The sequence below is a fragment of the Mixophyes fleayi genome, chromosome 3, assembly GCF_038048845.1.
Source record: "Mixophyes fleayi isolate aMixFle1 chromosome 3, aMixFle1.hap1, whole genome shotgun sequence".
In the NCBI taxonomy this organism is placed as follows: Eukaryota; Metazoa; Chordata; class Amphibia; order Anura; family Limnodynastidae; genus Mixophyes; species Mixophyes fleayi.
The window spans coordinates 267818496-267845719 of NC_134404.1; the positions used below are offsets into that span (position 1 = coordinate 267818496).

Below are 27224 nucleotides of genomic sequence, written 5' to 3' on the forward strand. Positions count from 1 at the left end.
TGAAAAGGTTTGCTAGCTTGGGAACTTGGAGACAGTGTGAGGGGCTATTGTCTGATGAGTATTGCATCTGTAAGTTCTGTGACTCTCTAGTTGAAGAAAAGTGCATCCAGCGATGCCAGTCCACCAGTACCCTGGACATGGGTGGGCATCCCCTGGAGGATTATCACTCCTTAGTGGGTAAGGTTCTAAATCAAACTGAGTCCTGGGTGTGCTCACATGTGCCTCAGGGACAGCATAACATAGGACTAGTACCATTCCCACTAAACCTCTCTGAGGTACTAGAATTGAAGGGAGGGAGGCCCATAGAAGGGAGGTACAATAACACTAGGTCCCCTTGTCTGAAGCTTCGACAATGCTCCTTAGACTGATCCTTACTGTGATTAAACATCTCTCATGCAAAGCGTCTAGAGAATTGGGAAGCTGACCTATCCGATCAGACAATGGCTCGCCACACTCATTTTGGAGGAAGACTTGTAAGGTCACCAATAGACAGGACTGTTGATAGACACCACAAATTAGGGCGTGTAACTAAACATAAGAAAGTATCCATTGGAAAGGTCTCTATTGGTAATTGTAAGAATGTCATCCATGCTGACACGTGTCTCGAACAAATGGAGGCACTAGGCATGGGTAGTTTTGTCAAAACCTTATGTGATATAATTAATGGGCATACTGTTCCTTATGTTCTCCCTGATGATGTGTACTTTGTTTGTGGGAGAAAAGCTTATTCCTGGGTGACTCCGAGTTCCAAGGGTTTGTGTTTCTTAGCTAAACTGGTTCCTGAAATCATGACTATTACTCATGATGAAATGGTTGGTATTCACAAGACTACATCACCATCATACATACACACACAGTATGAACACCGTGTCAAGAGAAATATGATTCCTGGTGAGGAACCCGTAGCTACAGAATTGATTAGTGAAACCGCGGGTTTCCAAGTTATGGTTGCTCTAGATCTCACCAGGACCGCTCGGGGAACATTGAACTTTAAATATATTCAAGACCTAGCTAAATTGATAGATAATATCACCGAGATGTATGATGACACTTTCAGGTATATTGGAAGGGAGCTACAAGCGTACAAGAAGGAGTTGGTGCAACATAGACTGGTACTAAATTATCTCACCTCTATTACTGGTGGGTACTGTGTGACACTGGCCACCCAGTTTGGTGTCAAATGTTTCACGTACATCACCAATAATACGGATGACCCTAAGGAGGTTATAGACCGGAAGATGGATGAAATTCTGCAACTGAAATGGGAATTTCGAAGGAACCATAATTCTTCGCTATATGAGGTCGGGGGAAAGGTGGCAGGTTGGTTCTCGTGGTTGAACCCTGTGAAATGGTTCTCTGGTTTGGGGGAGTGGGTACAGGAAATGGTTGCTAGTGTAGGTAAGCTCCTTCTCCTTATACTGGGTGTCATCTTAGCAATTGGTTTATGTGTCAAATGTGTTCCTACTGTGTTGAAGTGTGGAAAACAGTCTTCTGGGAGAAACACTGAGAACGAGACTGAAAGGGTGGTGAGCGATACCGAGATCATGGTCTGTGAGGAAGTGTTGTATAATCCTGAACTTGAGACGGTGATTAGGTGATAGTTTATAACACTATCAAAGGGGGGAGCTGTCGAAGTCAGCAAATTAGATAAAGTCATTTCAATCAATATCGAGCAAACTTGATTGTCTTTGTCTGAAATTATTTGTAGAGCCCACTACGGCGTAAAAGGGCGTATCCAACCGCAACACGTGGCAATAAACAGTTTCTACACTTTTACATACATTTGCACAAACATAAACATTTGTAAATAGTACACATTAATTGTAGTTGCAACACATAGTCATTTATGTCAAAATATAGTAGAATTCATGTTTAATAAAGGAGGTATATGCATACTAGTGAAACCTACGGTTCAGGTTAAGTGAAATGTGTCATGTCTGATATCATATTAATCCCCTTTACATCAGCAGCTGTCCGGTGCATTCGGCGAAGAGATCGCACATTGCATACTCTAGTTATTGATGTTAGGGAATAAACCTTTAATATGATATTGACTGTGAAATGCTAATGGACTGATTGTAATTGGATTTTTGGCGGGAAGAACAGAGCTCATCCCCTGGAGAGATGACCACCACCTTTGGATTCCTTAGATTGACTCAGCCTATGATGTGCAACTCCCTTGACCCTCCTGAAGCCTGGACCAATAGAAGCAAGCTATACCATCTGCATTGTTTCACTGTATCTCTGTTTGCATATAAGCAGTAGCTCTCATGTAGTGTTCAGTCACCTTGACCACAGACTTCAGACCTGAATGACTGTACACTGGATCGAGAGCGCATGCGATAAGTAACGGCTGTACTTATTATTATTTCGCTTGAATTATTCTGCTACTTTTTGAGAATAAATATTTGTGCGCTGGAAACACAAATCGAGATTCGACAATCATTATTGGATAGCGACAAAACGCTCTTAACAATTAGCATTTTATAGTCAGCATCATATTAAAGCTTTATTCCCTAACATCAATAACTAGAGTATGCAATGTGCGATCTCTACCAATTTCAGCCGCTGCCCCTGCTAGTGGGATTGTTCCTTTTCCTTGTCCTGAAACATTATTTTTAACATCACTTAAAACAATATACACGTTACTAGTTACAGTTTTTACATTTTTGGTATTGGCTGTACTCTCCGCCTCGACGACAATATTGGTATGCAATGTGCGATCTCTTCGCCGAATGCACCGGGCAGCTGCTGATGAATAGGGGATTAGAATGATATCAGACATGACACATTTCCTATAACCTGAACCTTAAATAACACTGAGGTGTACATATAATCATAATATATAAACTAATAATAAACTAAATACTATCTGCTCATAAATCACTGTAGAATGGATTCAATATGAATATGAACTATATAAATAACTAAATGTTGTAATGCGAGTGTGTACGTGCGTATTTTACTGTGCGATCGCAGTATACCATGTGTAGTGCAATCGACCAATAAAACAATATTAACCAATATACTTTCGTTCATCCAATTTTACGACTTACACAGTTTGCATACCAAATATTGCCTTAGCATCTGTGTGCAGCTTGTGAGCCTGAATCATTAAGGAAAGGAACACAAGAGGAGCTTTGTCCAAACCAGAATTTTTTTTTAATTAGCAAGGGATAGTGTTGGGATAGTATTTAGCACATAAGGAAAGTTATTTTTTTTTCATGTAACACACAAACACTTGATTTTTACTCTGACATTCAAAGTTTAGCTACAACATGATCTATCCCACTTATAAATCTGTCCTCATAGATTACATTTACCTCACCCTCAAATGCAACTTTGTAAGGCAAAGGTGCATTTGTAATTTTTAATGTTTTTGGTTCAAAAATAAATCTGTCCCACAGGGCACATTCATTCACATTATCTGCATGCTGCCATCTATTACTACGAATGCCCTTAGACTTTTTGGGGGAAGGGGCTGATTTGGAGGGGACATGCTCCTTTGAGGTTAATGCAAGTATTGTCTGCAAACATTTTATTTTTTATTCATCTACCGCTTGTATGTTATGTACTCTGCCTCCCTACAAATCAATGCAGACAATACTTGAGCAGCACTGTGGGTTAGTGGTTAGCACTTCTGACTTTCAGCACTGAGGTCATGAGTTCGTTTCTCAACCATGGCCTTATCTGTGTGGACTTTATGGGTCATTAAGCAAAGTAAAGTCAAAAGTAGAGGATTTTGAACCTTGTAAAAGTAGTTATAAACAGTTGTTTTTTTCATCTAAGTAAACTAATGGCTGTTTTTTCAGATACCACACAGATGCATTGAAAGTTGATCTATGACATGCCTTACCCCAATTATAAATATATACCAACTTTTTCAATATACCTCCAAACATGCTTTGACCAAGTTACTCTTTTTATTGACTAACTTTTCCTGACAAATCTTGTCCTGTATGTTCTCCCCATGTTTGCTTTTTTTCCTCCCTGAACTCCATTTGACTTCATCAATCAAAATGCATACTATTAGTTGCATTTGCTGATATCAAATTGACATGTGCATGTGTGTTTGGGGATTGTTAGACTGTAAGCTCTATTGGGACTGTGTTCTCTGCACAGTGTCGCTGAATTGCTGGTGCCATCATAAATAAATAAATGATGAAAGAAATTATGATGTAGTGCAAAGGAACTGTTTGCGGTGACAAGTTCTTTCAGGTTGCGAGGAGTTAAAGAGTCGTGAACAAAAAATTCAAATATCAATCTTTTATTGCAAGCAAGTAAAAATATAATAGTCATATACTTAGCTTCGATAGTTCTCTTAGAAATATGTTTAATATTGCAATATTCAGGGCCCCGCTCTTATCTCTCTCGAGCTGGATAGACAAATGACTGGCACCAGTAATGAAGGTCCAGGACAAGGCAACTTGTGTTGCAGCAAAATCAGCTTCTATAGAGAAGAAACTAAGGATGCCGGATATTGCTAACATATAAGGTATAAACAGAATTAAGAACTTCTTATTGGTACAGCTATGAGCAATAAACAGTTTCACTTATTGTACGCAGGCGCAAAGCAGTGAAGTTACATGGGACTTTCCAGTACATGCGCAGTTACCACTGGGACAACGCCTAGCTGATATATGCATATAGACATATCCCGGCTTTGCCTTAGTTACTATAGCTTTTCATAATACACACAACAAAAGTACAAGAATAATAAAATGTAGTTCAAAATGTTGGCAATGGCTAATGTTATGCTAAACACAGTATTAGCCAGAGGATTAATACTTTTGGGTGGCAGATGTATTTATATATACACATTTGTGTGGTGTGGGGGTGAGGGGGGGATTACTTGTTTCACTTAAAAATATTATTATGGCCATCATGGTAGAAACCTGTGGAATGCATAACTAGGTATTGGGTAAATGGTATATTGTAAATTATGTTTTTTTGACAACTACAATGTGCAACAAAAGGAATACAGTTAGGAAAGGGTATAAGGTGAATACTTACATTCAAACCTCACCTCCTTCTCCACCGCCTGTGTGGCAGCCGCAGGAGCCTGAGCCAATTCCTCCATCTCCACCACAATCCATCTCCGCCACCTCCTCCTCCACTTTATCAACCTCCTCCACTTCCTCCGCTGCATTGTGCAGCTCCAGCGATGCTGGAGCTGCACAATTGTTCTACGGCAGTGAAACCGCAGCCAAATGTGCCTGCGCACCCTCTGGAATGCCCGCAGTTTCATCTCGTTGAAGATGTATCTCCCTGCGGGCAAACTCTCCATGGCCTCGGTCAACATCCACAGCTCTCGCGAATGAGCTGGCTCTCATTTTGGAAATGCGTATTTTCCAATAATCTGCTCTACGATTGGTTCTCAGAGCATGTGTGGGCGAGCTTACATCATTCACTGATCCTTTCTAGACCTGTGTGCAAAATGTCTGCCTGTCATTTGTTCATTGTATCCTAGCAAAGGGGAAGGGGCAAATTGATGGGAAATGTACTCTGCTATTCGCAATTATAGGCACTTTATAACAGGAACCTGTAATTGCAGCCATCTGATAGCAGGCACTAGATTTATAAGTGTGGTAGTTTTTGTCCTAGCTGAGTTGTAAATGTAAGTGTAGAATAAAGTGTTAAAATTTGGTGTAACTATCAGAAAAAGCACACAGTAATTTATTTATGTATTAAACTACAGACACCTATTTCAAACCATTACTTTTTGATTTGGTTTTGATAAGTTTCAAAGCAACACATTTTTTGGGCCATAATTTGCCTCATGAATCTGGTCCTCCTATCCTCCTCACAAACTTACTGACAAATTAAATTTTAGGCAACACAGAGGTTATAGTGGTGTTATTGACAGTGAGTGAGGTTGGAGGCCAGTTGGTGACTATGGCAAGATGGACAATAATGAGCTCTGTATAGAACATGATTTGCTTTAGCTATCGTTGTGACATCCATGCAGCAAATGCAGAAAGACAGTGGTTTACAACAGATAGTGCTGAAAGAAAAAGGTCAGGGAAAGCAATGTATATTTGGGTGTCCTCAGCGTAGAGGTGGTAGTGGAGGCCAAATGAATAAATTATTACCCCAAGACAAGAGATGTACAATATTAAAGTACATTATTTAGAAAAAAAATAAGCCTTGTGGGACCTTAATAGAGAGTGAGAGTGGAAGGGAGAATGTACAAGAGGTGGCTACACTACAGGAGTGGTTGGAGAGGTAGGAAGAGAACCAGGAGAGAACTGTGGAAAATGGAGTGAAGGGTGTGTAGCAGAAGAGGGTGTTCAACAGTGTCCAAAGCAGCAGAGAGTTAAAGGAGAATAAGTATTGAGAAATTACAAATATTTATATTTATTCATAAGCACCTTTTCATTAATCAAATCAAACACAAGTTACAAACAAGCTATATGTCACACGGAGCTCATTCGGCTTCCACAACTGAAGACTAAGACACTCATCTGTCTCATTAAGTATACCTCAGCACCTAGCATTGGTCCTGCGCATGTGCAGACCTAGTGCCTTTTTTCGTCCATTGTGGTTTCTTATTGGTTCTTGGTTCTGGCTCTGGACTTGAAAAGGCACTTCCTTCCTTTCCTCTGGGCCTGTTGATCAAGTTACCTGCCTGATTAGGACCTTGTCTATTCCCTGTGTGTCTACTTGGATCGTCAGTGCCTCTGTTGTGTGTTGCTGTTCCACGGGCTATACCGCTCAAGCTGCACCTGTCTCCGCTGTGTTGCTGTTCCATGGGCTATACCGCTCATGCTGCACCTGTCTTCGCTGTGTTGCTGTTCCACGGTCTATACCGCTCAAGCTGCACCTGTCTCCGCTGTGTTGCTGTTCCATGGACTATATCGTTCAAGCTGCACCTGACTCCGCTGTATTGCTGTTTCACGGGCTATACCGCTCAAGCTGCAACTGTCTCCGCTGTGTCGCTGCTCCACGGGCTGTACCGCTCAAGCTACACCTGACTCTGCTGTGTTATCGCTCCACAGGCTACATTACTCAAGCTACACCTGTCTCCGCTGTGTCGCTGCTCCACCGGTCCTTCTGCTCAAGTCGCACCAATCTCCATTATCGTACTGTCTGGATTATCTACTCTGCATTCGTCCATGTGGTCCGGCTGCACTACAGGTTGCATCTCTCAAGCTGCTTGATTTCATCTACATCTGTTGGTTGGACTGTTCCTACTGCGTTTGTCTCTATTTGTATAGCTGTATTATGGGTTACTCCACTCAGGCTGCATTTATCGTTATTACCCTGCTGGCTGGACTGTTATCTGCACCTCTCTTATCATGCTGCCATACTGTGGTCCCTAATACCTAAGCTGCGTTTGTCACTACCATTCTACTGCTGGACTGTTCATGCTACTACTACTCTTATTTATGTCATTATACTGCTAAAGCTGTATTTACTCCTGTTAGGCTGCTAGTGGAACTGTACACACTGCTATTATTCTCCTTGTGTCAATATATTACAGACTGTTCTGTTCAAACCTCTAGTCATCATTAAACCGCTACTTGAATTGTTCATCCTGCATCTGTCTTCACTCCACTACTTGGAAGTAGAGCTACATCCTAAGTATCTCCAGTGTGTCTGCATACCTCCCACCTACACGCCTGGGATCTCGCCTAACACTCCTGGTAGGGACCACGACCTGCGGATGGACGCCGCTAAGCCCAAATCACCTTGCGGTGATCACTGGTGAATACCATCCGTCCGTAGCGCCAAGTTGGGCAGATCCAAGAGTCCAGTGTACCAAACCGTGACACACATGGTGCTGTGGTAGAATCTAAACCTGCTTTTCCACTGACCTCTTCTCATGCGGTAGGGACAGGTGACAATGTTTCTGCAACTCTGTTAAAATGTGCTGACAGTACCCCTGTTTGTACCCAGGTACCAGGATATGACAGGGAAAATATAGGTTCCATTGTACATGAAATGTGTAAGCGAGGATGTGACAGGGAAAATGTTGGTCTGAGTGTACCTGAAATGTGTAAAGTGTCTGTATTCACATGCAAGCAAGCAGTGCAGGCCAAGTCCTCAGAATTAACCCCTGAGGGGGAGGAAAGGGGGATGCCAGAAGGAAACACTGACCCTGAATCAGTCTCTCTAACCCCCATTCCTTCATCTCCTGCAATGATAGAGGTGTCTGATGACAATGTGGTACATTGTGTTGTTTTGAAATCTAAGCCCTCTTTACAGACCCCCTGTCCTGAGATAAGGGAAGCTGTTTGTAGACTACCTGAGAGCGATCAGGAATCTGACCCCTTGGTGGAATTATCAGCTGTTGTTAGAGGGGAGGGTTCCCTAGCAGAAGCCCACTGCAGTGAAGAGCTGTCTGACTCTCTGCTGGAGCAGCTGGCTGACATGCTACCATCCTACCAGTACCATTTTACAGGGAAAACTGGAAAAACACACTTGGTCACACATCATGTAAACACAGGCAACCCTCAGACAGCCAGCATATCGTACTTCCCTAGAAGTGCTAGAAGCAATGAAAATGGAAATAGACGAGATGTTGCAGCCAGGGGTAATTCAAAAGTTTCACAGTTCTTGGGCTGCCCCAGTGGTACTGTTCCCAACGAAATGTGGGGGCACCCGGTTCTGTGTAGACTATAAGAGGCTGAATGATGCCACGGTGTTTGATGCTTATCCTATGCCTAGGATAGATGAACTACTAGATCAGCTTACCCAGGCACGCTACATCGCTGTCATGGATTTCAAGAGAGGGTACTGGCAGATCCCATTGTCACCTGAGGCATGTGAGCATTCCGCATTTGTCACCCCATTTGGGCTGTTTGAGTATTTGGTCATGCCCTTTCGAATAAAAAATGCCCTTGCGTCCTTCCAGCGCCTGGTCAATGACCTGCTAGAGGGCCAAGAGGGACGTGCAGTTGCCTAGCTGGATGACATTGCAGTGTTCAGCCAGACCTGGGAGGAGCACATGATCCATCTGAATAGGATGTTAGGCTCAATTACTGAGGTAGGTCCGACTATCAAGCCAGAGAAGTGCCAGCTTGGCATGCGTGACGTGCAGTACTTTGGGCACCGTGTAGGGGGAGGTACCCTCCACCCAGATCCAGGCAAGGTAGAGGCTATCACATTGTAGCCAACTCCTTCCACGAAAAAGCAGGTCTTGTCTTTCTTAGTTACAGCTGGATATTATTGAAAGTTCATGCCCCATTATAGCACCCTAGCCAAATTCATATAGTACTACTGCTGATTGGCCACAGCTCACTGCTCTCTTCTAAGTACTTATTCTCTTGGTTACTTTGTGAGGGGATCCCTTGACATGCTTTATGAGGGCATGCTTTTGTGAGCCCAGATTTAGCACCAGCCAATCATAAAGGATTATATCCTGGAACCAGTGGTTAGTGCTGGATGGCTATACACAGTTTGGTTATTACTATTAGTTGTAGGTGACTTGCAAATTGCCTTCTCCGCGATCATGTCTTGTTTTTTTTACTTGAATGTAAGTACAGTTTAAGTCTTAATGTGTGCGTGGGGTTTGGTGCAGTAAAAGTCTTCAGTTTAATATATGATATGCTCGAGCAACTTCTTGCTTGGAAAAATGTTGCCTTTTATTGTTCACATCATTAAGTCAGGATGACACCAAGCGACCCTCACTCTAGCTAGACACAGTTGCCCTGCCTAGTCACTGGCCAATTAACTGACATCGCTTGTCGCACTCAAGAACAGACAAATCGATCAAAGAATACAACAGACCATTTACACTCGAGTAGCGCACCTGTTTGTTTGAGTGCTGCATGGGAGGCCAAGAGGGAATTTAACCCTGTCTGGAGCCTGTACCTGCAGACTCCTTGGGTTTTTATCTATCCCTATATAGGAAGGTGTGGCAAATAGTCCCCTTTGTCACACTTGTTATAATATTTTCTTTCTTCTGTATAGAAAGATCAACATAATGTGCAAATAAGTGAAAGCATAACACACCAAAACATAAGGAACATCTATGCTGCTGTGTAGTGAAGGGGACAATAAGTTTGTAATCTGCGATTCTGTATCTAATAGAGAGCTATCCATCTGGTGGCCTGTCATGCCACAACCTGTAATTTTAGCCATTCCACAGTCATTTTGATGTGAAAGCAAGCAGTCTCACTGATTGCAGTGTCTTAGCTCAAACCACAGTACAAAATGGTTTCAATAAAAATTAAAACAGCTATTGCTTTTTGACAAGGAGCTTTCAATGTGAAATGTTTGTGTTTTTCAGAAAGAAACCAATTTGCGATTACTATTGATGGAAGGCACTAAGATAACTTTGAATAAAATAGTATGTTTTCCTCTCCATTGGCCCTCTACATTAGCAAATTGTTCTCTCCCTGCTAATGTGAAGAGACCACTAGCAAGCATCAAAACAGAGGACTCAACTGATACAGCTGGTGTCCTTGCACTTTCTGCAGCCATAGCATAAATCCATCTAGTCTTTATTAGGAAATATGAATGCTGAAAACAATCAAACCAGTTCCACAGAAAAAGCTGGCTTACTTAACAGTGGCATGAAAAGGTTAAAGAGGAACCCCCTCATCCATTAATAGCAGCTGAAAAACAATAATTTTATACCATCATGTTGTGTCCATATTGACACAAGCTCAGATGCACAGCAACATTTGGTCAAAAAGTAACATTTATTTACTAGTTTAGCTAGTGTTCATGAACAATATTTGATAATAAGTACAAAAAAGCTAAAAGTATCAGCAGCTGAAAGTTTGTACTTCTGAAGAACTCATAGAAATATCTCATTCTATATATATTAATGATAATGTTGAGGATGAAGCAGGACATCTAGAGTTTACTTATATCTTGATAACGATACACATGTGGAAAGTGCAGGTGATGATAATGTCAGCTAGCAACATAAAGAGGGGTAATAAATTTAAAAAAAAACAATAATCTGGGAGCTATCTAGAGCGCTCATAGATTACATCAAATCCATGTAAGCATACAACAGTGAAAAAATGACAAATATACTTTATACTTTTTCCAATCAATATTCCAAAGGTGGCATAAAAAAGAAAACACAATAATAGTGTAACACTTTATAACCAATCCACTCCAATAATTGAAGTGAAAATAGAATTCAAATCTTCCAAGTTTTGTTTTTTCAGTGTTCAATAGAAAATAAGTTTTCAGAGGTGTTATTCCCCTAGTGGTAGAAAACTTACTAGAAGTTTTTTATTTTTTATTCTGTATTGTGATAGTTATAAAAAAGCTTTTCTAACATGCTGCCCCCTAGTGGTGAAAAACTTACGAAAAGTTTTCTTTTAGTTCACCCAGATAATAATCTGTCGTTGTTTCTGCTTTCTTATTGGTAGAACTTTCTTCAAGGGTTAAATTCTTAATTTCTCATGAAAAGTGTATTTAAAAAATAGATAAAAGAATGAGAGACATCTAGCAGAATACAGTTTTACATTTTTCAAAAGATTTTAATTACATAAAAGTTACATTCACATTTACCAATAAAAATATATATATAAAAAAACTGAATGTGCAGGTACTCATACCGAAATGATGAGTAAACAAATTGCAGTATATCAAAGAACATTAAATTGCCCTGAGGTAAATACACCATGACATATATTTAATAAACTTGACTGTCTCAAATTTATACAATAACAAAGTCTTTGCTAAGACCATATGGGATAAGACAATATAATTTAAAAATTGATGACATTTCTGTTCTTGCTAACTGGTTCTCTATGTTTCAATATTACCAGTTGCTTTGTATTAGATCTTGTACCAGAAATCTGACCAGATATTTTCTGAGCACCCATGTTTCTTTTCAAAGTGTGCCAATATAGAATATATTTCATTCCCTTTTTTCATGTTTCAGATATAATCACAAACATGCTTTGTGAACATCCTGATAGTTTTACCTATATAAACAAGGCCACTTCTACATTCCAATAAATATATAATATTTTTGGAATTGCATGTGATAAAATGGTTTATCTTGTAGGACTGATTTTTTTACTATAAATTCTTGAGTTTATAGGGGAGGAGAGAATTGCCTGTACCAATTGTCGAAGTCAACAAATTGGATAAAGTCATTTCAATTAAAGTCTAGCAAACTTGGTTGTCTTTGTTTGAAAAGATGCGTACAGTACGCATCGATGTACAAGGGCACGCTACGGCGTGAAAGGGCGTACGCATCCACTACACGTGGCAGCAACAGTAATTGGTCTTTTACCATACATTCGCACAAACACGCATACTTATAAAATAGTACACATTAATGGTAGTTGCAACACATAGTCAGTTATGTCGAAATATAGTAGTATTTATATGTTATATCAGAGTTACATGCATATTAGTGAAATACACGGAACGGGTTAAAGGAATAACATCATGAGTGGTATCATAATGAACCTTGTTACATATCCTACTGTTTGGTTCACTCTGCGAGGGAATCGCAGAGTGCATACGCAAGTTATGAATGATAGGGAATTATGAACTACTTAAGACTAAGGAATCCTGGCGGGAAGAGCAGAGCATACCCCCTGCAGAGATGACCCCCTCCTTTGGATTCCTTAGGATGAACCAGCCAATGATTGACGACCCCTTGGACATTCCTGAGACCCGGACCAATAGATGCAAGCTATACCATCTTCATTGTATTACTGTATTTGATTGTGTATATAAGCAGCAGCTTGTGATCCAGAGTGCAGACATCTTGTCCCCAGACTTCAGGATTGAATGACTGCACTGGATCCAGAGCGCCTGCGATAAGTAACGGCTGTATTTACTATTACTTCGCTTGAGCATATATATATTCTATTATTTGCGAATAAATCTCTGTGCTTTGGAAACACAACTCGAGGTTCGACAATCGTTATTGGTTAGCGACAATACGCACATAACACAATGTTGTCAATATTTAAGCGAAACTTATTGGAAAATTAAGTTTAAATCAATTTTTTGAATTAGTTAAAATTGGTTAAACAGCATACCATTCAGTCAGTTTCTCAGATTGAGAAAAATAACTGTACAGAACAAAAAGTACTGTTGAATTAGATGGACAAAATGAAGCAAAATTTTAGTTTGAAGGGTTATAGAAAGAGCCAATTGAATATAACAAGAAGGAAACCTATTGAACAATATACATCTTTTTCCTCAAAAAAAGGATCACGATGATAAAAATATGTTTGATCTACCTTTCATTATAAGATAGATCTTTTTTCATTAGCATATACAAAAAAATGGCATGTTTGCACTGGAACATTCAAGGTAAGGATCATATTTTACATTAGTTTCTTTCTAAAAAATCATCCTTTGTCTGTAAGAGAATGTAGTCTGAAAGATAAATTGGCGAGAGGTCCCCTGCAGAAAATCCATTTGCAGGTCAAATAAAACCAAAGGATTTCACAGATGTGGGATGTGCTCTGCTTGTAGGATTATTAAGAGTAATAATAGTCAAACCAAGAATGTATAGTGAAAAATCAGACCTACAAGGTAAAACCATTTTATCACATGCAATTCCAAAAATATTATATATTTATTGGAATGTAGATGTGGTCTTGTTTATATAGATAAAACTACCAGGATGCTCAGAAAGCTTGTTTGTGAAAATATCCGGAACATAAAAAAAGGCAATAAAATATATTCTATATCAGCACAATTTAAAGAGAAACATGAGTTCACAAAAAAAAAAAAAGAACTGGTCAACTTTCTGGGAATAGATCTGGTCCAATGCAACTGGAAATACAGAAACATAGATAACCAGTTAGCGAAGACAGAAATGTCATGGATTTTTAAATTAGATTGCCGTATCCCCTATAGCCTTAGCAAAGACTTTAAATTAAAATGTTTTCTCATTTAAAACAGAGATTGATATTTTTTATTTATTTAGTAGTCATTCAATTTATGATGTTCCCCATTTTTCTACTGTTTATACATGTATTCATCTTTTTTTTTCTGAAAATGTATATTGTAAGTCTCTCTTTTTTTTTTTTTAATTTTTATGATCTTTAAAGTATTCCTGATTATTGATACTAGAATTATCAGGAATATCAACTGCTAAGCACTTTCCAGTGTCTCTTTTATCATGGGAATACTTAAAGATTTGTAATACACTGCAATTTGTTTACTCATCTTTCTGGTAGGAGTACCTGCACATTCAGATTTTTTATATATATATTTTTATTGGTAAATGGGAGTTTATGTTTTGTGTAATTAAAATCTTATGGGAAAAACCTTATACACTTTATGCTGAAGAATTAAGAGGAATTTAACTGTTGAGGGAGATTCTACCAATAAGAAAGCAGAAACAATAAAAGATTATTATACAGAAGGCGAACCGAGAGAAAACTTCTAGGGCTAGATTTACTAAACTGCGGGTTTGAAAAAGTGGGGATGTTGCCTATAGCAACCAATTTATTTAGTGCACTTTACAAAATTACAGCTAGAATCTGATTGGTTGCTATAGGCAACATCTCCACTTTTTCAAACCCGCAGTTTAGTAAATATACCCCCTAGTATGTTTTTTACCATTAGGGCGCAGCATATAGGAAAAGCAGTTTTTTAAATATCACCACTTTAAGGTCCAAAACTAAAGAAAACATCTAGTAAATTTTCTAACACTTGGGGGATAACATCTTTGAACATTTATTTTCACTTGAACACTGAAAAATTAAAACTTTGAAGATTTGGATTCTATTTTCACTTAAATTATTGGATTCTATTTTTTAAAAATTATTGCTCTATTATTGTGTTTTATTCTTTTTTATGCCATCTTTGGAATATTTATTGGAAACAGAAGACAAGAATCTTCGATATGGCAAGCAAATTTAAACAAGTTTTCACTTTTTCCCTGTTATATGGATTTATGTATTTGACATAATCTATGAGAGATGTAGATAGTGCCCAGATTCTTTTGATCTTTCTAGTGTTTGTTATAAAATTCATCTAGGATGCACTCAATAGTAGAGCGCTGTAAGAATTTTACTAATTTATATTATTTACCTTTTAAAAAAAAAACTCATTGTAAATATTAGTACTAACGTAGAGGTGGTAAAAATATTGGGACAAAGTTTGTGTAAAAGGGAAAAAATGTATAACACGTGCTTAATATTTGGATGGTGATTGAAAGTAGCCATGAAAGGTTTAAAACTAATTTGAAGTGAGTGGTGGCCCCTCTAGAAGATATTTGAGTGTGACTGATAGCACATGTCACAATTGGAATCATTCTCTTGTTTCACATCCGGTTCAATTATCCAGCCACTTCCACAAGCCAATCACATAAGAGTAGCTTGAACCATTGATGGCTCAAGCCTGGATACACGGAGCTGTGACAGTTGTTGAAGAAGCAGCCATGAAGAAGTTACAATTGCAAGAGCTGAAATGGGGGATTGTAAAAGGGGTTATGAATAGGGGACCTATGAAAAGGACAGAGACTAAACACTTACTTACTTGACACACCACACAGGTATCTGGTCTTCCTCGAAAGCGACTTCACTCTCTTCGACGGCATCAATGCAGAGACGGGGAAGCGGTGGAAATGGTGCCCGAGTACCTGAATGCAACAGGGGAGGGAGTTTTTTTGTCTCATATGCTGGGCATTCGTTTTGCTGTAAAGGAAGAAATACAGGGATGACAGTTCCGCAAAGGGAGCCCCGGTTAACTTCAAAGGGTTTATCTCAATTCCTGGGGTTCTCCAATGTCCACATCCCCCAACCTTCAGAGTACAGTCTTCCTGCCTAAGCTGTGCTTAGCTTAACTGCAATGGCACTCCTATAATCCCTTGAGCACCAAGACTGACAATTATCCTACGGGGGCAACTTGCGAATAAAAGGTACACTACAAAGCAGTAATACAATAATGGGATAATCATAGACAGAAGGAGGGAATCTTATATAGTCAGGATACAATGTACAAACACTAGGCAATACAACATCGCTAAAGAGTACTAGGCAAGGGGTGGCCTACTCAGGTGCTTCTGTGATATTGCAGTACGGGGGCGGGGGCCTAGTGAGGCTTGTGCCTAGAGGCCTGGCTTGGACCTAGTAGCCTGGGGCTGGCTGGGACCAATTAGCCTGGGTCCCGGATGGAGCCTAGTATCCTAGGGGCTGCCTGGGTCTTAATGGCTTGGGGCCAGATGGAGTGGGAAACTAGGTATGGCAGGTGCATGGCTAATGGTGGCTAAGCATGGATGCCTGGAGCAAGTGAGGCCTGGGGACTAACTAGACTTGGGACTATGGGAATCTCTGATACAAGAAAACCTTTCAGCACTGGGTATGAGAATGGCACAAGACAATCAGTTGCGAGAGGTCTGCATTCCCCAAACACAAAAAAAAAAAAAAAACAACAAATATTGCAGCTGCGCACTCTGTACCACTAAATTTAAAAGGGACTTGTGGATAAGTAATTATATATCTTTAATAAATATTAATTAAAAATCCTATACAATACATAGACAATCTCATGAACTCTACATTTAAACGTCAGCATATGCAAAAATCACCATAATATGCAAAAATATTGAGAACATTAACTATTTATGATTACATAAACATAGAATAGTATCAACTTGAACCTTGATTGGTGGGTGGCCAGCTAACTTATTCAGTACATTCAAGATTTTGTATAAAAAAATCCCACAATAAAATATTCTAGTGATGTAATCTGATCAAAAAAATGTATGCACTGCTCCACAGTTCTATTTTTAAAGTCAAGTTTTCTACAATAGTCCTAAAGATCACTCTTGAACCAGTAATAACCTGCAGAATGCCATTTTTTGTGAGATTCACACAATTCAACTTGAAAAAGAGATGTCATATGATGTAATGTCCAGATTTGTATTTTATTAGGGAGTTGTATTTCCCACATACAAGTTCATACCGATATCTGAACACTTCAAATAGGTCAAAGTTATCATTGACAAAATAAATAGTCTTGATAGACTGTGGCTACAACAAGCGCTTGTGTAATAAGGAGGAGAGGTTTACTCACACAAGATATTACAAACTGACAACTCCTAAACTGGTATTGATAGATGGTTCAGGCTCTGTTAAATTTCAAGCCAAATTCCTTCAGCTGTATGACATCTCTTTTTCAAGTTGAATTGTGTGAATCTCACAAAAATTGGCATTCTGCTGATTATTACTGGTTCAAGAGTGATCTTTAAGACCAGGGCCTGATTAAGGGTCACAGCCGCCCTAGGCTAATACACTAGTTGCCACCCCCCCCAACACCAATGTGTGTGTAAATAAAATAAAAAAGTGTATATATATATATATATTTACACACATAGATAGATATATGTAAATAAAATTGTAAAACATTAATTAATACATAAAACACACTTCCTTATGCACTTCATCTCTTACCTGATCGTGCAGCGTAGACTACCTGGTGTTCTCTTTTGCTTGTTCTTGGAGCGTTGGCCGTTGGCTGGCTTCTGGAAACTTGGGAGTCCTGTATTTAAAATTGCAAAAATTGTATTATAGTGCAAAATTTTAGCAAACCCTGAATAATACAAAACAACCCTCTAGTACAGACAGACAATAAAATATATGAAAATTATTTACACTCCTATAGTAACATCTACCAGCCCTGTCTATCTAGTATTTAGTATTCTAGTGACCGCTGAAACCACAGTCAGCATCCACATCACCGCCACACAATACATCCTGCCCCCTAAAAGCTATTTCATCACCTCCCCCACCAGCCAATTCACCCGCCCTGTCATTTTTATAAACCCGCACCAGACAGTTTATGACCCCCCCTATCCAATTCATTAACCCCCCCCCCTCTAGCCAGTTCATTAACCCCTCATCCAATTCATAAGCCCCCCCTCTAGCCAGTTCATTAATCCCAATTTTCACTTCATCATTCCCCCCCTCTAGCCATTTCATTAATCCCCCCCATCCAATTCATAACCCCCCCCCTCTAGCCAGTTCATTACCTCCCCATTTTCACTCCATTAATCCCCCCTATCCAATCCATACTAGCCAGATCATTAATCCCCCTATATCCAATTTATAAACTCCCCCCCATTGGCCAGTTCTTTAATCCCCCCCAATCATCTCCCCCCCTCAACATCCGATGTGTCAACCCCCCCCCCCCCTGATATTTAACCAGAAGCACTTACCTTGCTGTTGTCACGACTAAGGATATTTTATGGATACCTTTTGCCACTACTTGGATGTTATTAGCAGTGGATGGTGGAGGTTGAACAAAACACAGAAGATGATCGTAGCGTTGCAATATAGTATATTGGTAGATGGTATAACAGCAACAGTGAAAGATCTGTCGTGTACTCAGCTTGCTGAGTTGTACATTTCACAAAATACAATGAAATCACGAAAGAATCACAGATGACAAGGTAACTTGATTGTAGTTCAGTAAAGAATACAGGCAGCTGAGCAGAGAGGTAGTTGAGCCAATCAATATGAGTGCAGGTGTAATAAGCAACTCACGAGACAGTTCAGTGTGCAGATGTAGAAGTCTAGTACAAAGGTAACAGCCGTAGGAGATTCAGTAAGCAGTGTGGAACTACAAGTACCAGGTATGGAGGTTGTAGATGTAGAAGTCCAGCACACAGGTAACAGCAGTAGGAGATTCAGTAAGCAGTGTGGAACTACAAGTACCAGGTATGGTGGTTGTAGATGTAGAAGTCCAGCACACAGGTAACAGCAGTAGGAGATTCAGTAAGCAGTGTGGAACTACAAGTACCAGGTATGGTGGTTGTAGATGTAGAAGTCCAGCACACAGGTAACAGCAGCAGCAGATACAACCCAGACCAAGGTAGACTGAGTAACACAAAGATCAGGCAATGAGTCCGTAACCTTGGGAGGTTCATATAGTGCTCCAGGACCAATGAGGGTTAGGGAGTGGTCCAGATCACAGTAGCTAGGAACACCTGTGAAAGTAATGTCTCTGAAAGAGAAGCAAGCAGAATCATGGTTCTTAAAGGGAAAGTCACAGAGCCCTGACTATAGGACCGGCGTGTGACAGCTGTCTTCTGTTTCTCCTCTCTCCAGATGCCGATGCTTCTGTCATCTTCACACGCAGCTAACAGCATCCAACTCTGTTAGCTGCACTGTCACTGCGGGTGCGCTCTGTGTGATTAGTGTGGTCACGTGAGATGTGAGATCTCACGTGACCACGCTAAGCAATAGGGCAGCTAACAGCATTGGATGCTGTTAGCTGTGTGATTAAGTACAGGAACATGCAGGACCGCCCCCTTGAGGCCAGGGGCGGCCCCATTAGAGGAGAAAGAAGCCGATCGCCGGCACTTGAAGAAAACAAAAACGAAAAAAAAAAAAAACAGCTTGTTAGTGTGCCGCGCTGTGCCCCCTAGGACTCAGCGCCCCAGGCTGCAGCCTGATCAGCCTAGTGGTTGATCAGGCCCTGTTTAAGACTATTGAAGAAAACTAAACTTTAAATAGAACTGTGGAGCAGTGAATACATTTTTTTGAACAGATTGCATCACTAGAATATTTTATTGTGGGATTGTTTATGCAAAATCATGAAGGGATTGAAAAAGTCAGCTGGCCACTGACCAATCAAGGTTCAGTTGATACTATTCTATGTTAATGTAATCATAAATAGTTAATGTTCTCAGTATTTTTGCATATTATGGTGATTTTTGTATATGCTTACGTTTAAATGTAGAGTTCATGAGATCTTCTATATATTGTATATGATTTTTCATTAAAATTTATTAAATATATATAATTAATTATCCACAAGTCTCTTTGAAATTTAGTGGTACAAAAAGCACAGATCCAATATTTGTTATTTTTTTAGTTTTTGGGACTATGGGAGTCTAGCTGACCAGGGGCTGATGGCCTGGCACACAGGGAAGGATGAGGCACACAGACCAACAGAGTGTTAAGAAATAGGATCTGTTATATGCATTCCTTCTCTGTCAGTTAACAATGCCTATGGCTGTCATGTGTGTAGCTATGCAGTAAGCACCACTGTATATCCAATCTTTTGATGGAATTCTCCACATACTCAGCCGGTATCTCATTCATTCAGCTGGTTGCTTTGCAAATAGCAACCAGCATATCTTCAGGTTTCAGTTGCGGTCACTGCCGCACTCGTGCAGACAATCTTTCAGCAACCTCTGATTGATTTTACTGGCTTTATATTTCTGTTGCCTGTCCAATGCTGGTGATAGTAGGGGCAAAGGCAGGATTTTTAAGGGGGGGTTTCCAAATAGTTGAATTCTGAACAAAGCAAAAATACAACTTAAAAAATAAAGCGTCACAATAAGATGTCAACATAAACTTTTATACTGTAAATAACAAGTATTATATATTATATTAGCACTTTACATGAAATGAAAAATCATTGCTACCACACACTAAAATACTGTACATTAAAACAATCTAAACCTATCTGTAAATGAGTATTTACACTCCACATTAAAACTAGCAATGATACTCCACATTAAAGCTAACACTGATACCGCACATCAAAATAGCATTGATAACACACATTAAAATTAGCAATGATACTCCACATTAAAACTAACATTGCTAATGTACATGAAAAAAACTAACAAAAAAACCAAATAAGAAACATTTATAACATGACAGAAGTTTGGACTAATATATATATATATATATATATATATATATATATATATATATATATATATATATTTACATATATATGTATATATATATATATATATATATATATATATATATATATATATACAAGTTAACCCGTGCATGATACTCATGCATTCTAGTCAAATCAAGCTACTTAAGGTGTTGAAAAGGTTCTTGTCATGCATTTGGGCCATAGCCCAGGCCTCAACCACCAACCACTCCCCACTGTCACCCCCGGCAACCACCAACCACTCCCAACTGTCACTTCTCCTTCAAGAAATATATATATATATTTTTTAAATCTTTATAAACACTTTTAACAATTAACAAATTTAATTAACAAATTAAAAACATCTTAGTATACCAAATTTCAGCCCTTTCTGAATTTTTTTTCCCCACACACACTAAGAATTTAGTAGGTCAGTGTATAACTCCGCCCAGCAGGTGGCGCTGCAGCTTGGTTTTATTTTATCCACACACACAGACAGATAAACTAACACACGCCACTAGACATTTATATATTAGATATATATATACATATTTACACATATATATATATATATATATATATATATATATATATATATATATATATATATATATAGGTTTGTTATTGGGTTACAGGGTGAAATCACATACTGGTCACAATCAATCTGATGTAGTTTTTTTTATTAATGGACCAAAGACTCCATTTCTGGGGAGCCTGCAGGGTATGCAGAGCTGTGTGATTATATATAAATATTGTATTATAGGATTAAAAAAGTAGAGGAATCCTCTACTTTTTTAATCCTATAATACAATATTTATATACAATAACACAGCTCTGCATACCCTGCAGGCTGCCCAGAAATGGAGTCTTTGGTCTTTAAATAAAAAAAACTACATCAGATTCATTGTGGGCAGTATCTGAAGCTCTATTATTATTTAATGTTTGTAGGGACACTTGAAATAGCCCTACCGTGCCCCAGCAGGGAAGCCAGCCAGTGATGCCGGGTATTCAAGGGAGGAGCTGCTGCGCTCGCGCATGCGCAGCAGCTCCTTCTCGCCGAACAGGAGTTATACAGCAGCCGCGGCGCTGTGACATATTCTCTGTCTTGCCCTGCTCCTTACCTCTACTCTGGCTTAGTTAAGGAAACTGCTTTCTTCTTCTGAATTCTGACCTCGGCAAAAAGTCTCAATGTGTGAATTAAAATATATCAGATTACTAAGATAACAATCCTGAAATACTAGCACCGAGAAAGAATTATACATTCTCAAACTATGTATAAAAACATTTAATAATTAATATCACAATTAAAATTACTTTTAAGAATATCTGAACAATATCTGCCTTATATAATCATTTTTCATACATTAAAGTGAATGCTGATGCACTACAAGCAGAAAGTGAGAGTATTCTAATTATAACAAATAAATTTGCTACATGAGTAACTACACACATTGGGACTTATTTATCTAGGCACATATATGCCATTTTTGACCGTATTGTATGCAAAATCACTCTGCGCATGCCCAACACTTTGAGATACGTTCATAAATGCAGCCCTGTCAACTCCATCTTCAATCACAAGGAATACTTACTACAGCCTACGATTTCAGGGAGTGAAGGCGGCAGGGAAGTGGCCTTTTGCTGTATTCAGTTTACAGTAGGGGCGTACCAAACTTAAGCACACACAGCCACATCCGAATTCAGCTCTAGCCATCTCAAAGTTACTTGGTTTTCTGCTGTTTCTCTTGCTACAGCTAAAGGGCTAGTCTAAGTCCTGATCAGTAGTGAGGACAGTCTCGTATGCATGCTAGAAGATATGTTTGCAATTGCGAGCAACTGTATAAATGTATTTTATGCCCAGTAGGCATCAATAATATCCTAATAAATGTATTTCATGGAAAAGAAATAAAAAGCAAACAAACACACGTTGTGCTTAGTATGCATGCTTTGATGAATCAGGCAGAGTAAGTTCTGGCCAGGTGAAGCGTTTCAAGGTAACGCCCAAGCAGACAAACAGCCCACAAATTGGAATCTCTCCACGTTTATCTGGGTGTTAATCAGCACATCTCTAAGCTCTTGTAATACCGTCTTTTTGCATGCTCACCAAAAGAAGATAAAAAGACAGAAATTGACATCAATAAAAATCTGCTTCTTGGGCTCAACCATTAGGTTTTATCTGTTAGTCTTTTGATGGACACGTAAAAATACCATACTACAATATTTGAGAGATGCACTGATTAACATCCGATAAACATGGAGAGATTCCAATCTGTGAGCTGTCTGTCTGCTTGGGTGAAAATTAAGAAGAGGGGATTTTCCCCAAACAGCTATTACTCCTTATTGTGTGAAATCGCTACTAATGTCTCTCTTAATTGACTTTTCATTTCAAATTTGTGACAGAATGTAGTATGATGCACAAATAAGATCAGGATTTATTATGATATTTGCATATTCTTTTGATTAACAATCCATTAATCAAGTAAACTGGCCATTCACTTTGGAACATAAGATTATGCCAGTGGCAAGATTATTCTGACAGTTTTTCAAACAAGATCTGAGCTTGGGCACTTTATCTGTGATCCTGTTTCTGCAGGATGCAGAGCTCATTATTTACATAAGGATTACCTGTCTTTTTGGAGGAACCCGCGAAACTTGGTTACCAATTTATATTCATTGGCATTATTATAGTCTTTTGAGAATTTTTTTATACCTTTAGTGTTGTACATTGTGTGATGTTTTCAAACATTGATGTTGTAATAAATTGTTTTTTATATAAAGTAACACTGACTCTGCAATATTTATGCTGGTTATTTTTATTTTGACATTTGATATCTGTTCAGCCCTATGGCGCACCTGTGAATGCATTTTTGATAGTTATTTAAAACTGCTTAGTTTATTTGCATCTCATTCTATTTTTGATCTTGCCTCTTTCTGTATGAAGCAAATTTAATGGAAAATTAGCCTAGTTATTGTGTTCATAATGGAGCGTAGCAGTTAAACTCTGGCTAAGAAATTGCAATAGTAAATGTATTGGAATATTGAATGCTGTGCTCATAATGGTTTATAGGCGTGAAAGTCTGGTTAGGGAAGTTCAATAATAAGTATAGGAAATTATAAGTGCATGAATCAACATGTGTACAGTGTTTTGTATGAGATCTAAGTATATTTCTTAGATGTTTTTAACATAGATCAAAACTAGCTAGGTCAAATGACATAGCCTAATTGATTTTCCTACCAGTCCCCAATCCAAACGTTCCCAATCAGTTGTTGATTGAAACTGGCAGTTATTTTTTACCCACACGCACTGCAATTTGCTGTCAATTAGTTCTAAGGGGGCCAAAATGACTGTCAAAATCATTTTATGTATGGGCATCTTAAGAAAGATGAGCTGCACATTAAAAAAACAATGCAGTATTTTTTACTAGACCAAGGTTCCTAAATGTAGCTAGTTTTATGATTATTTGATACAAGGTAAATACTGACTAATTACCTGTGTCATTGGAATTGTTATGCACTTCAAAAATAAAAAAATGCAGTATAATTTAATTTTATTTTCATATTAACGTTAATCAAAACATAGTCAAAATGCAAAGAGAACATTAAATATCTGCATAATTACATGCTTAACATGAAAGTTAAAATGACATACCAAGATTAAAGGATAACAACACCTAGATGGACTTTTTTTTAGCGATCAATGGCTTAATTCTGAGTGGGATGCATGTTGGGCGTAATTAACTTTCCCAAAGCTGCCTATATATATAGCATATTTTTGCCCATATGTCAAGTCATAGGCATCTTAAGATGATTCCAGCTCTGCACCTTGCAGTGTATACGCTATAAAACAAATGGAATGTTCAATAAAACCGCGCCCCTTCCACCTGCAGCAGACCTCACTATCTAAATGTCACCCCAAAACATTTGCCAAAGACATATACGAAAACCAAAGGATGATAAATATCTGAACTAGTGTAAAAATACAAAACATGCAAAATATACACAAAAACAGTAAGAATAAAAAAATAAAGTCCAAAAGTATAGTCCTCAAATATAATAAGTGAAGATGGTTCTTCTACTAATTCATGAAAATGTGTATAAGTGCTGATCGCTAACATGGGACCATAGAGGGAAATATTATGATGCAAGATGCACAAAGGTAAGTTGACAAATGAAAATCCAAATCCGACACATCCCATATATGACATGGAATAATATATAACAAAGGATCCTAAAAATGTCTGAAGTCAATACTCAAGTCTATAGTGGACACAGACTCAGTGGGTTGGGCTTTATTATGCTGAGTATTTACTTTTTTGCCATCAACTACATGTTATTTATTATTATTTATGTAGAGTGATATGTGCAGCACACTAGGTCCATCCATTTTTTGCTCTACCATACATGCTATTTACTTTTTCAGATTATTGTGTGCCATGATATCTGCTCCCCCCCCACCATGTAGGACCATAAAAATGTGGTCCACCAAATCTGAGAATTTGGATAGCACTGATCTAATATTTAGTACTCATTATACATGTTTAAAAATTGTTCATTATTTATGACTAGCGGTTCTTATGTTTACAGAGACCTGATCCAAGTGCTTGACTAAATGTCATAAATTTCAACTGCATGAACCTTTTACTCTCTCTCCTAGATCAATTAGTTGACAAAGTTTGGAGTTTATTAACTTTAATTTGGACATTGATGAAATGCTGCATAATCTTATGCAATATTTATGTTTTGATACTTTTGTTTGTACTACATACAGTAATTTAAGTACTAATATGATAAAGTTTAAATCATAAGTAAAAAAAAATAAACGGATTAATACATAGCAAAGTACCACATGCATGTTTAGCAAAAAGGTCTGAGTTTCTGTAGTAGTCCACTGATCTTTTGAAGATTTATTGCATATTTCTAGGTGATTGTCATGGAATGTAAAATTGATAAGCCTGTTTTTTAAATGTAGATAGAATTGACTATCGCTTTCCATTTCATCTAGAAACCTTTTATCAATAAACAAATGCCAGGCTCTGCTCTCAAAGTTAAAGTATTTATGTGAACAAAATCTGTGGACCACTTCAGAGAGAATTTTAGACATCTCTTTAATCTGATCACCTTTTTACATCAATTTAGCTTGCATACCTTTCCATCAAAATTATAAGTCCATAATATAGTTATGCATTTTACCCTCATAAATTATATATAATAGTAATAACATTAGCGACATTATAGCACACGTGTACTTTAACTCCTTTACCACTGAGGCTTTTCTCACCCCTATCCTGAGTTTATTTTGTCACTTTTTGGGCTGGTCACATTGCAATATCAAAATCTGAAATTTGTTTATGCAGTGCCCACACAAATTATACCTTTTTTTTTTAACAAGACTTGCCATTAGATACCATTAGTCTGCTTATGCATCCTTTCACAACAATACAATTATAAACAAAATGGCCCAAGCTTTTTAAATTGAATTGCAAGAAAGTGAACTTAAAGCAAATATGTGTATTGTTTTTTCAAAAGAGACATAAAGACATAATTTATGCTTTCTCATCAATTTGTCATTTCCAGAACATCAAAAAGAAAGATTCTATATACAGACGTATAAAATAAAAATCTGCACTTGAAAACTATAATGCAAACTTTTATTTTTTATTTTTAATGAAATGCATCAAATTTAGGAATAACAATTCCAATTTAATAATATGTGTAGCCAATAGCTGGATTCAATCTGATTATCCAGTATTATTTTAAGATCTTCCGCATACTGCTTGATTACTTCATTTCTGCTAGTAGTCTTTTGAACATCTGATATTGGATATTTGATGTGAAATTTTATCTTGTTATTAAATGTGCGTGTTACATTTTATATATTAAAACATCTATTTTTAAGACAATATCACACTAGGGGCTAGATTTACTAAGCTGCGGGTTTGAAAAAGTGGGGAAGTTGCCTATAGCAACCAATCAGATTCTAGCTGTGATTTATTTAGTAGCTTCTACAAAATGATAGCTAGAATCTGATTGGTTGCTATAGGCAACATCCCCACTTTTTCAAACCCGCAGCTTAGTAAATCTAGCCCTAGATCTTATATTTTTCTATCATTCTTTTTGACGGCAAAAATGGATATCTGAATTGTAAGAGGGCTGCATCTACTAAGGAAACCCCTGTACCCAGCAAAAAAAGATACATTTATTAAGGCCTGACTAAGATATAACTCTGGTGAGTTTAACACCACTAGGGGTAAAAAGTGTGATGTTGCCTATTTAAGTATAAAGTGGAGAATCATCATTTTCACAAGTTCAACTTGTATGAAGTCGTTTATAATTTCATATAATGCATAGTGTGTGTATTGAGTATGAGCTACAGACTGTATTACTATTTTGGATATTTATTTTATTTACATGATTACTCTGGATTAACAAATGAAAATAGCAAGACACTGACAATTGGCAAATTTAAATACATCATTATTTGTGGTCACAGTGCATTATCACAGCTCTACTGATTGACAGTGGCGTTAATGCTAGTTAGTCCTGGTGATGGCAGATGTGTATTGGAATAATGTTACAGTTATGTTCAAATATTGTTAGTTGACAAATTCCAAACAAGTGCAGAAAATAAAACCTCAGTTCAGTGCATGTTC

At 38.1% G+C, this 27224-nt stretch overlaps 1 long non-coding RNA gene across 1 annotated transcript in view; it reads right to left on the reverse strand.

Annotated features, from left to right (window-relative positions):
* The window catches only part of LOC142142960 (uncharacterized), a 74026-nt gene extending 58444 nt beyond the window's left edge, over positions 1-15582 (reverse strand). Inside the window, exon 1 of the long non-coding RNA XR_012689424.1 lies at positions 15430-15582. This is a non-coding gene — a long non-coding RNA (uncharacterized LOC142142960). The remainder of the gene's footprint in view (positions 1-15429) is intronic.
* Positions 15583-27224: the final 11642 nt, after the last annotated feature.